The sequence below is a fragment of the Lampetra fluviatilis genome, chromosome 20 (assembly GCF_964198595.1).
Source record: "Lampetra fluviatilis chromosome 20, kcLamFluv1.1, whole genome shotgun sequence".
Classification (NCBI taxonomy): Eukaryota; Metazoa; Chordata; class Hyperoartia; order Petromyzontiformes; family Petromyzontidae; genus Lampetra; species Lampetra fluviatilis.
The window spans coordinates 4,044,400-4,057,532 of record NC_136294.1 but is presented as its reverse complement, the minus strand read 5'-3'; positions in this window follow the sequence as shown (position 1 = coordinate 4,057,532).

Genomic DNA, 13,133 nt, shown 5'->3' with positions numbered 1-13,133 from the left:
TCTGGCATGAAAAAAAACCCAACAAAATTGTGTATTTGTTTGCAGAGCATAGTTTCGGATGACATCCTTTCCCAAGGCTAAGAAAACACGAGAGATCAAAGCCCAGGATGAAAGCCTCTTTATAAAACACAGTCAACAGCCATCTTCTGTACAATTCCCACCTCCAAAAAAATATGAAGTGAGCATAGAAAGTGTAAAACTGTAAAATGTAAAAAAAATCCGGGAGAAATAGAGCCGCAATGAAAAAAAAAACGAGTTGAGAAACGAAAACATTCCTATTGAAGACCCAACAACTCAAGAGACACAAAGCTGTGTCTGAAACAAAATAAAATAGCTCCACCACCACCCCCCCTTCTCCAAACAATACCCCCCCTCCCCCCACAACTATGCAGACTGGACAAATTAAGTTAAGCCTCAAGATTCCCCGTCAATAAAGGAGGTGCGGAATTTTAATTGCACGTGAAACGAGGCACAATTCCCAGGAGTGGGAGAGGGGGGTAGGAACGAGGAGCGCCTTCGTATCTTCATTAGCGTTGGCGCGCGCACACGCACACACGAACTCCTCTTGTCTCTCTACCACCACCACCGCCGCCGCCCCCGTCGCCCCAATTAACTTGCAAGCACGTCGCAGAGATCCTTTTGAATTGAGCGAATAATCTTTGGCGCGGCGCGAGATACTGCGCGTACTAGCTTGTGACAACTTAATTGCCGCAACCTTTCGTGTTCTCTCTCTCTCCCTTTCTCCGTTGCTTCGAGCGTCTCCTCCGCTTGCGCACTCTCAAAGACGGGGAGCCGCCGACGACTACAACGCGTAACCGATGATAATGATGATGATGAATGTTGCCATTGTTTTGAAGCAAAAAAAAAACTTATTTTTTTCATTTGCCAGATATAATGATGCGCTCCCACTGATTGCGGGGCCACTCACTGGCCCACTTAAGATTTATTTGAGTGAGACTACAGTGGACATCCGTTTAAGCTGGCGTAAAAAGAAACACATTGAAGAGACGGAGCTCTTTCACTGCTATTAAGCAATTTTATCAGGCGCAATTTATTGATAATTCGAAAAAGAAAAATCTCCAAAGGATAAAAAAAAATGTAGCTTGAAAACTTGAAAGTTAAACAAATCTTAAAGAGATCATGGCCAACAATGTGCCTATTGTTTGTGAAGGACAAGTGATATGTGGATTATCACACACAAGCCAAGCCGTTCACAAGTTGCATGTATTCACATTCGTTGTTTTGCTTATGGCCTGCATCAGCTGTTTCAGCGGTTAGCGCACCGTGCCATGAGCCGGGCCACCTGAGTTCGATTCCCATGTCAGCCTTCCTTCATGCACGATCATTTTACGCACTCTCAAGCACGTGGTTAATACTGCAGTGGCTCGTCTTCTTGGTTCTTTCGGTAAAGTCACGTAGAATGGAAGTAATAAAATAATAAAAATTAAACATAATAAAATAATTCTCACAACGTTTCGGCCACAACGCAAGCAGCCGTCCTCAGGTGAAGACCAGGTCTGTCGGGGAGACAGCGTCTGAATGCAGTGGCTTTTCTTACATCGAATTTTGGCCTACTCTTTAACATGGAAAAGACGACTTGGAAAGCGGTGGCAGTACCCATATTTTTCACCACCACTCGTGACCTGCCAATACTTGAACTGTGGTGCATCTATTACGTATTATTAATATGGCTGCGTGGACAGGGAGAATGTAAGAAACTTGGACCATAACCTTTTGTGCTGGATGATCAAATCAAACCTGTGGCCTCTGTATCCAGTGTAATAATATTCATATCAATATGCAATACATTAGTGTTTTAGCTGTACATGCCAAAATGCAACACACATGCTGTTTTCAATACAGGGCATTGTTTAACTGAACATTACTTTGCACTTCCAATTGTGTGAAATTGGTTCATGTGACTGATGTACTATGCTGTAGGGCTTTATTTGGATCTTAGATATTAGTTTATATTCCAAAAGAACATTGGCAGGCCTGCCTGAAGTATAACAAACACACAAGCAGCATCGTTCCCTTGGCTAAACATCAACAATTATGAGGGTATTTAATAACCTGACAGCATCTAGGGGCAATATGCTAGCTGCTTGCTCTTTACAAATCGGGAGATTGTAGCAATACATTGGCGGACTTTCAAATCACTCTAGATGCACACCCACCTCGTCAGATATTAGAAGATGAGCAAGATTGAGCCACATTAGCAATCGCCGACTTGGATTTCGGGTCAAGGGGCAGTGGTGCTTCTTGCTTGTTCACGCCACCGGTAGCAGAATGGCCTGTACGATATTCTGCTGTGAAGAGCTCACGTGAGTGGGGGGCGGGGGGGGTATTTTGGCCTACTCTTTCACACTGGACAGACGTCTCGAAAGAGGTGGAAGCAACCACACTTGGATTAGTGGCCAGATGTTGTCGGCTTGGGCTACGTGGCGTGGCCCGAAGTTGTCTGAAAGAGCAAAGGGTTGAAATCAAAAGAGTGTGGAGCTTTGAGTGTTATCCCCTTGTATATGTGGCATGAATATTTCCCCTTTCACATTAAGTCAAATGTTCTTTAATGGGATTGGCCAAGCATCCAAGAGTAGGGCCTTCCTGAAAAGTGTCTTAACAATATGTGAGGTTTTCCTGGAAAATAAAGGAACATTCGTATATCTACTGTCATCCCCATAAACCAGGTGCTGGGAACGTGTGTCTCTTGACCACGATTTAATTTCTTACGGCCCACGGCCACACTTTGAAACGGCCCGAAAACTATGTTCATCCGTCGTCGCTCTAAGTATCATATTTGCACTAATTGGGTACTAGAGGGCAAAAACACGTTGTCACAGCAAGGGTCTCTTGCATTGACAGAAGTGACGTGTATGTGCGCGCGCGCGTGTGCATACGTGACCCCTTCAAAAGCTATTTTAAAGTCCTGTTCGACCATCACCAAGCAGGCAAAATGCAATTCTCGTAGGTGAGTACATCGCCATCTGATGGAATAAAGCGAGCACTGCAAAAGGAAGTTCCATTCTTGCTAACCCGCTGCTTGCAGACCCAGAATTCTGCACGCAGAAGGCATTATTTCCACTTTGCATGACGCTAATGGCTAACTCTCGCACCAAGACACAACTTCGTACGTCTGTCATAAGTGATGTGCAGTTGAAGCGCTAACTGCTTGATAATGCACAGCAGAAGGAGTGGGGGGCAAAGCTTGGGGGGGGCGGGGGGAGGGACTGAGGTATTTGCGTGTGAATCTCGCAGTAGCAGCAGCGGCAGCGCTTGAGTAACCCAGGCAAAGTGGCATATTTCGAGGGTTATCCTTACCCCCTTATGCACCGCAGCACATCTTGCGAACAGATGTTGCGGCGAATGACAAAAAAAGGCAAAGAGCCATTTGCGTGTATTTGTGCTTTAAGCTCGTGCAAATAAATAAATGAGCGTTGGCTCGCGCCTTTTATTAATTCATTAATAACAATTCATTTTCTGCAAAAGGCGCGGGGCACGTCGGCGCATTACGAAATTATGAGGCGCGCGTGGGGGGCTGGGTGAGGGGGCTAGGGGGAGGGGGGCATCCATCTAAAGCGTCGTTGCATCGTCGAGGGAAATTTACAACGTTTGGTGCTTTGCCCTAATTAAGCTGGGTCACCTGGGATTATGGCCACAGAATTACGGGCGGAGTGTCTCCAAAGCCACTCGCCGGCTCTTTAACATGCCACGGGGCATGCGTGCGTTCATTTGAAATGCCAAAAAGAATCAGTCGACATTACATCTGTCAAGGGTGCTTGTTGGAATTGCACGTGACGCTCAGAGTAGTAATACATTCCACTGACCTTTTGTCAATAAACTGCTGCGTGAAGATAACCCCACAGCTGTTTTTGGTCGTGGGGGGGGGGGGGTTGACCATATTTCACCACAGGGGTCAGTGCGGGGTTGGTGAAGAGACAGAGTTCAGCCAGGATTGGGATGTGTATAATAAAAATAGCTTCTGTCTGCTGATTATATTATTTGTTGGTATGCGAAGTCGGAGGGTTGGAGTGGCTGATGGGTTATATCCGAACCGGTTCTAGACTACTACTTCACCAAACCCGTATTGACCAACATGGTGAAGTATGGTCAAACACCCCCCCCCCCCCCTCCTCAGTGGCCGGCAATGTATGAGACAGGCTTCGTCCGATTGCTATGTGACGTTTCAGGAATTACAATGGTGCTACGCGGCACTAGATTCTCACAAAGGGGTTAGCGTGTTTAGTTTGTGTTAATTGTGTTTGCAGCCAGATAAGGGTTATCTCACATTGGTCATTGCAGATAAAGTACATACAAGTAACACAAACATGCGCGCGCCATTAGTCGTGGAGTGGTGGCGCAGTTGTGAGTACTTTGCGTCGTGAAACGCGGCGATACAACAACGTACGATACGAAATTGATTTCGATTCCAATTCATGGCTAGCATCAGTCGGTGGGTGATACCTGAACCACCCCGTGCCAGCCCCACAAACCCTGGCGGTGTCCAGCATGTATTTGCATCCATTTGTGCAGCAGTGTGTCGACAAATAGACTGTCAATTATTATTGTTAATAAACATTTTATATGTGTCGCATCTATAAAAGAGTATGCTAAACACACGTGCACTGCAAGTGTATGTCTGCAGATTGACACGTAATTTTGCTTTGCGCGATGATGCTCGTGAGATTGTGTTTCGGTACAAAGTAATTACTTCTCAAATGCTCTTTTATATCTTTGTAGTCGCCCTCCCAAGAAAACAAACATTTTAACCCCACACCCTCGAAAATGATCTTTACCATCTAAATCTTTGAAAAAAAACTCTAAGTTCCTTTAACTTCGTGAGAGAGAACAGCAGAGAAACTCCCCACAAACAATGCATTTTTTGTAAACACGCAAATTCCCACAACACATTGTAAGCTTGGTCCTTTGATCAGATAATTCATCACGGGAGAATTCTTTAATAGTTCAGAACCAATCAGATCAAATCTTTGAGTTTGTCTAAAGTAAAGGTTGCTTGCTCTCTGCCAATACAACCATATTGGTCTTGGTTTAATTCCCATCATGTGGAACAGCAAGTCGAGGGTATTTTTGTACTTTCTGCCAAGATGGATTTCCATAAAAGTCAACAAAGACATGATACAAATTGCTTTTTTCCCCATCCCATCCTTTAGACATTTGTTAAAAACCTTAGGGTGCTGAGAAACGATGTTGGGCCGTTGCATGCCAGATACATAAGCCACGGTTCAATTTTAGGTGTATATTTTTTAATTGAATCCCGTTGCTATACTATTAACATTGACGTTGTTTGACATTCTAACTCTCTTGGTATCTGGCTTCGATCCTAAGTTAAACATGCCACGAGACTAAGACGTATTAATGTCACACACTACTATTTGTCTTACAATGTGCAGGCTTCGTTTCGTGAATGTCACCTTATATAACGCACCTCATTTGAATGGAATTACACACGCACAACATCGCAAACAAGTAAAATAATATATAATTTGCTCCAAGCACAAAACATAACTCTAAAATGATGTTTTGATGCAAGCATGCATTTTAAAACCTTGTATGGAAACTTTATTTACACAGTCAGCGCTTTAGGCTTACAATAACAAGGCATGGGGAACCAACTCCATACAATTCATAGCAGGGTGTATGTGTAGTGACATCGCGGGATGTCACTATGTAGTGCTGGCCCGAGAGAGGCACGGCGTGCGATGTAACGACATCGCGGATACAACTGTGGTGTGGGTGCAGTACCGGCCCTAGAGGGGCCCGGTGAGCGCTGATTGATAGCGCTGGATGGCACCAGGCTCGGCGTGCAGTGCCATACCTACAGGACAGGGTGTGGGAGTGCCGGCCATAGGAATGAGGTTACTAAAGGCCATGCCACTCTGGTTAACCCGAGAGGACACGTGACCGGTTAAGTCTACAAAGGGGCCCCAAGCGGGGGCTAGGGGTGGTCACGTGGTCGGCGTCTAGATCCTGCTCGAGGATTCTGGAAGCAACGCCGCAGAGAATATAAGCCGGGTCCCCCAGAGGGACCGGCGTTGTTGTTCATCTTGAAGAAAACTTCGTCTACATTCTATGTTCTACCAAGTCTTCAACACGTGGACCTGGACCCGACCTGTGGCCCCGGTCCGTTGTAGCCAGTTACGTTGTAATTAGTGGTCGCCACTATAGGTTGTTATTCTGTCAAGGGGCAGTTATCCCGTGTGTTGGTGTTAAATAAATGTGTTGCCTTCAAGTGTATGTCTGCGACTCAGTTGAACTCACTACAACTGGTGTCGGAAGTGGCCAAACGTTTTTTTGTCAGTAAGATAGCCGAGTTAGGTTATGCTTACGTGACGCAGACTACATACCAGGACGTCGGACGACGAGGATGACGAAGGCGTCATTCCTCAAACAGCCCCAGGGATGGCGACCCCGGAGAAAGGGAGTGAGGCACTGTCGGCAGATCATCGCGTCGACCATCCCAGCAACAGCTCACCGCTGTAGGGGAGGGAGCGCCGCACAGCCCGTTCCCACCTCGCGGAACTCTTTGAGACCACAGCTTCGATCGTTGCTCAGCTCGACCATGAAGAGCCAGTAGTGGAGGAGAGAGCACTAGTGCTGCGCGGGGTCGAGCATCCTGTCGCTGTTTCCCGCCAATGGAAAACCTCCGTGGCGCAGCCCCCGTAAGCGGCCGCCATTTTGCTCGCGGAGCAGAGCGACGAGCCTGCCAAATCTGAGAATGCATCGAGTTCACCTGTTGAGATTCTGTCTCTCAGGCGACGACTACCCTTTGTTAAAGAATTTACAGCCGCCGGAGGCGACTGGGTGGCCTTCAAGTGCCAGTTCCAGACGAACAGCGACTTGGCGGGGTGGACGGAGGCGGAGGTGCTGAGAGCGCTGCCCGCCGCGCTTGACGACGATGCCTTGGCAGCGTTTCTTACCATCCCGCAACGTGACATCACGCCTTTGCTCAAATGGCGGCAATCTACGAACCACTGTTAAGTGTGCGCCAAAAGTTTGCTGTGCGGAGTAGGGGGGAGGCCGAGATGCTCCTCGCATTCCATAGTGCACTATTGGCACTAGCAAAGGCTACCTTCCCGAAGATGGACCAAGACGGAGTCGACTCACTGGTTCTCGAGAGATTGTTGACGTTTGAAAAGGACCTAAATATCATCCTGCTGGCCGTCGACGAAGACGACTTGTCTTCTCTCCAGGTTGCAAGATGCATCCAGGTGCACCTGCTCTTGCAACAACATAAGGGGTTGGTGGCGTGTACCGCGCCTCGTGAGGCGCGTGATACACCCGAAGATGTGCAGCCAATCCAAGCCTGCGCTTCAACCCAAGGCGGAGGCTGGCGGGGGGATGGCATGGTGCAACTGGATGAATAACAACGATGGTGGAAGACCTCTCCTCGTCCTGGGAGCGGGCTCGTCATGTGCTACAACTAAGGCCTACCTGGACGCGTTTCGTCGGGCTGCCACGTGCTGTGAAGACGCCTGCCCGGACCACCACCATCATCCGCCCGACCATCCTCCACTCCACTATACCCGAAGGTGCCGCGCGTTTAACGTCCCCCAAGCCGCAACCTGCGCCGTCTCCACAAGATTCGGGAGAGGAAGGCCCGTCTGCCCGGCCAACTACTCTTCGTGAGGAGCCGGGTGCGACGGGACATTTTTTTATTCACCCTGGGACCCCCGGAGAGAGTACGTCCACCTCTCCTGGGGGCCTGGCCACAAGGACTCTATCAAAGACTCTTAAGTTTTCATGATCCCCATACACACATGCTCCCACACCGTCAGTTGATTCTCGCACTCGGCAGGCCATATTGGTTATTGGTTATTGGCTGAACCTGGCCTTTATTGTTCTTGCAGGTGTTGTTAGACGGTGAGGGTGAGAGATGTGGGTGCTGGAGGGGATCCTGAGATTTTGCGTGTTATTGCGTTTTAAATTGTTTGTCTCTCTTTATCCTTCTCTCTCTTCCTTTGTTTTGCCTATTGTTGCTTTGTAATTTTGTCCCCTTTCTCCATTAGTTACTGTATATTTGTATATAGTGTACATATTGTATAGATGCGTTGGGGTATTTATTTGTTGAGGCACACAAGGGGTTGTTCGTTTTGCTCTTTGTTGAAGGGGGAGTTGACAGCCGGGAGCGGCTGAGTGCTACGAAGGGGGGTGATGTAGTGACATCGCGGGATGTCACTGTGTAGTGCCGGCCCTAGAGAGGCACGGCGTCGGTGTAACGACATCGCGAACACCACGTGGTGTGGGTGTAGTGCCGGCCCTAGAGGGGCCCGGTGAGCACTGGTTGATGGCACTGGATGGCACCACGCTTGGCGTGCAGTGCCGGCCCTACAGGACAGGGTGTGGGAGTGCCGGCCGTAGGAATGAGGTTACTAAAGGCCATGGCACTATGGTTGACCCGAGAGGACACGTGACCAGTTAAGTCTACAAAGGGGCCCCAAGTGGGGGCTAGGGGTGATCACATGGTCGGGGTCCAGATCCTGCTCGAGGATTCTGGAAGGTGGTCGTGGCCAAGGACGGAGCCAGCCACGCCGCAGAGAAAGTAAGCTGGGTCCCCCAGAGAGACCGGCGTTGTTGTTCATCCTGAAAAAGCCTTCGTCTACGTCCTACGTTCGACTGAGTCTCCAACACGTGGACCTAGACCCGAGCTGTGGTCCTGGTCCGTTGTAGCTAGTTATGTTGTAATTAGTGGAGTTAGCCTGGTGGTCCCCACCATAGGTTGTTATTTTGTTAAGGGGCAGTTACCCCGTGTGTTGGTGTTAAATGTGTTGCCTCCAAGTGTACGTCTGCGACTTAGTTGAACTCACAACATATGTATCTGCTGCCATCTAGAGTTTGCTTACGCGTGCATGTGCCAAACCCTCATTTAAGCAAACACTGCTTCTTTGCTTAAGTGAAAGTAATACTAAATGTGTTTTGTTTGATAACAGGAAAAGGTTCGTATTGGAATTGATTGCTCAAGTCTCTGCTGGTCAAAAGGCCTCCACTATAGGGAGCTCTACAGAGGCCCCTCTATTTAGGCAATTGTGGCCCTCTATTCAATGCAGGTCAGACCTCTTGGAAGAGGTGGGAGTACCCACACTTTACCCCACCACACGCCACCTGCCGGTCGACGAAATACGTGGTGGTGTCAATGTATATTGCTGGGTGGACAGAGGCTGGCAGGGTTTAAGAAACGTTCCATTGTTTTAACCGAAACGCCGGGAGACCGAACCAAAGTGGAGACCTCGAAATTGCTAATCAAGTGTACAGACCACAATTGTACAGCAGCTATATAAACAAACGAAGCACATCCTAACATGCAACTTAGTAAAATGTTCATATTTTTCTCCCATGTTATGCTCTTCATTAACCTCACAGTGCATGCCTATAGCGATAGAGGGTCATGAAACGCATCACAGGCAAACGTGAAATATTCCAACTGTCTTCATCATCATCATCCATGATCAATCCACTGTTAGATTAAGGACCCTTCATAGCTGCCACCATCTCTCATAGTAATACAATGTAAGGCATTTGCACTTTATTGCCCTCATATCAATACGTTATTTGAATCTTGAAGTAAAGCTTTCATGATTGCAGGAATTCATATTGTTTGGGTTTTTCAGTAAAGTTACGTAGATAGGTTCAAAGAAAATAACAACAAACTGGTGGCTATGCTAACGTGAGAGATGAGCATGTTAATGGAAGATCGCAGAGCAGCAACCTCGAGCTCGGCAAGCGTGATGGTTTTTATTGGGTCCTCAGATGGTCCTTTCCCAACGGTTGGGGTGATAGCTTTATGGATTGTGTAGTCTCAATATCCATTCATTGAGAGCTTGGTGTACATGTTTCAGTTCACTGGCTAGGTGATGATGATCGGAAACACATTGAGCTCTATGGTGTAGATTTTTTATGAGGGAATTCTTCTGGGAAGGATGGTGGTGGGAGTCAGGTTTTAGATATGCATGCATATGGGTGGCTTTCCTGTAGACAGTGTCCCATTGAGCCATCTGGTCTCCTTTCGATTAAAACATTCAAAGTCAAAGTCAAAAGTCACTTTATTGTCAAGTGTGTTACATGCATGACATACAACACAGATTAAATTACAGTCCTCTCTCTTGGTCCCACGGTGCAACCAAGCAATTAAAAAATGAATCACAATTAACAGACATAAATAAACAATAAACAATCGGCGATCAACACAAGATAAATAATCAAAAATGTAATAGACTTAAAATAAACAACAGTCACGAATTATAAAATGTAAAATATTATTTAAATAAAATATTTAAAAAAATAAGATATTTAAACCGGTGTGGTAGTGCGATGTAGTGCAATGTGCAGTCCAGAGATCAGGATGTACGAGTGAATGTGTGTGTGGGGGTTGGGGTCAGGGGGCAAAGGGGGGAGGGTGGGCAGAGGGGGGGAGTGATGGTAGAGCAGGGAGGGAGTTGAGTCTCCTGACAGCCTGGTGAAAGAAACTGTCTTTGAGCCTGCTGGTCTTGGCCCGAAGACTCCGCAATTTCCTCCCTGACGGCAGCAGGCTGAAGAGGCTGTAAGATGGGTGGGTGGGATCACCTGCAATCTTGATTGCTTTGCTGGTGATGCGGGTGTTATAAATGTCCAGAAGAGGGGGGAGAGAGACACCAATGATCCTCTCAGCTGCTCTCACTATGCGCTGCAGAGTCTTGCGGCAGGACACGGTGCAGGTGCCGTACCACACGGTGATGCAGCTCGTCAAGATGCTCTCAACGGTGCCTCTGTAGAAGGTGTGCATGATGGGGGGCGGGGCTCCTGCTCTTCTCAGTTTGCGGAGAAAGTACAGGCGCTGTTGGGCTTTTTTGGCCAGTGATGCAGTGTTGTGACTCCACGACAGGTCTTCAGAGATGTGCACACCCAGGAACTTGGTGCATCTTACCCTCTCCACTGCAGCACCGTTGATGGTTAGCGGAGTATGCTGGGTGTGCACTCTCCTGAAGTCCACAACAATCTCCTTCGTCTTCTCAACATTCAAGTGGAGATTGTTGTCCTTGCACCACGTGGCCAGCCTGCTCACCTCACTCCTGTAGTTTGTCTCATCCCCGTTTTTGATGGCACCCACCACAGTTGTGTCATCCGCAAACTTAATGAAGAATGGTAGCTTGCCATCCTTTTCCACCTCCATGGTGAATTTGATGGCTGGGTGTATGGAATTGATGTGGTTGAGGAATTGGTTTAGAGCTGCTCGACCATGTGGCCAGATGACAAATGACAAATGTGTCATCTACGTACCTCTTCCACAATTACGGCCATAGAGTGGATGCCTAGATGGCATCTGTCTAAATCTTGTCCATGAAAACATCGTTTACAACTGGAGATAAGGGAGAACCCATTGGGGTACTTTCAACTTGTTCATAGAAAGTTTCATTCAAGGTGAAGTAAGTGGTGGGTGAGGCAGTGTCTCACCAGGGCCGGTACATCAGCATTCAGTCCTTGTTGGACAAAGTCTTCAATGATTGCAATGGTGTCAGGCACAGGAACTTTTGTAAACAAAGAGACTCGCACGCCGCTCAACGATCGACTCTCTGATTTTACATTAACAGATTAAATTTCTCACACGAACACAGCCACCTCGCTCACCGAGCTCGAGGTTGCTGCTCTGCGATTTACCATTAACATGCTGATCTCTCACATTAACATAGCCACCTCAGGGCGCTGGCCGTGGATGCCGCTCAACAATTTCACATTAACATGCTCATTTTTGATAATTGTTTTTTACCCTTTTATCTGGCAACAAAACTGACACCTTTTTTACACATGGTGTTGGTCCAACACCATGTGAGACTAGGCTCTAAGGAAAGCTGTCTCGGGTGTGGACCAATCAACTTCAAGGACAGTGCATACATTATCAGAGTTATGTTTTTTTTGTTTGCATTACGACTGCAGGTATTGTGGTCTATGCAAACATGACTCCTTGTAAAAAAAGGTGTCCGTTTTGTTGCCAGATAAAAGGGTACAAAAACAATTATCATATTTTTCTACTGGCAAATGAGGTTCCAATGATGCTAATTTTTACTGGGCAGCCCTCTGATTGGTGGAAAACCCACCACCGTCACGGTCGCTGCTCACCACTCGCACTAACATTGGCTGCTGACATTTGGGCTACGCCCATTTCAAACCTTTATAAACAGTTTCCCTTTAGAAGCTAACCCCCTCTTCCTGATGACGAACGCTTGTGTTGTGATCAAAAGTCGTAGTTTTTTGTTATTTTCTTTGAACCTATCTACGTAAGTTTACCGAAAGACCCAAATAAAATGAATACGTTATTTGTCGGCTGAGCAGGATAGCATAAGTTAAATTTGCTTCGGCAGAGACTATTGGTTGGCATTCGGGCGTAAGCGTTTGCTTGGAATGCAATCCACGGGAACAACATTAAAGGCTGTAATTGTTACTGTGGGACATTGTATCTCTCACTTTGTGAAGCTTAATTAAACAGCATTGTCCGGTGGGATTTTCGTTTGTTCAGAGCAATGTCCTTTCTGCTTTGGATAGTTATTACTGCGTCCCTCAAGGTACTAAATCCATGTTTTGGAACGCAATACAGCACTCCATAATTACTCCGAAAACGTATGTATGTGACGATTAACGGATTTAATTTGATTTGGCACATATAGGTAAATCTGTTTGGGTTTTTAATGATGCAGTGGTTTGCGCCCTTTGCTGTGAAACCCGACGCTACAGGTGAGTCTCAGTCACGGCTAACATCAGTGGCCAATGACATGGGAACTCGACCCCACCACCCACTCCTCTTAATGGACGGGCCTTTATCTCGCAATTAACTAAAAAAACGCAGTACATTCGAATTAATTAGTCCAATACGATTACATTACAATGCGAATGTATCCGGCATCGGTCTAAGAATGCAGCTACAAATCACACGTTTAAAATGTCGACACATTTGCGCAGATCTTCAGTTCCAGAATTACACCCCCCCCCCTCACCCAGTGATTGCTATTACATGGGGGAATCCTTCAATCCAGCAGAGGTTTGCAAAAGGCCTTGCAGAAGTCCACACATGCCACGATAAGACTGACAGCCTCGTGCCTACGAACACGTTCCGTGTGGCATGCACAAGTGAAGGCGCCTTTTGTTTAGCC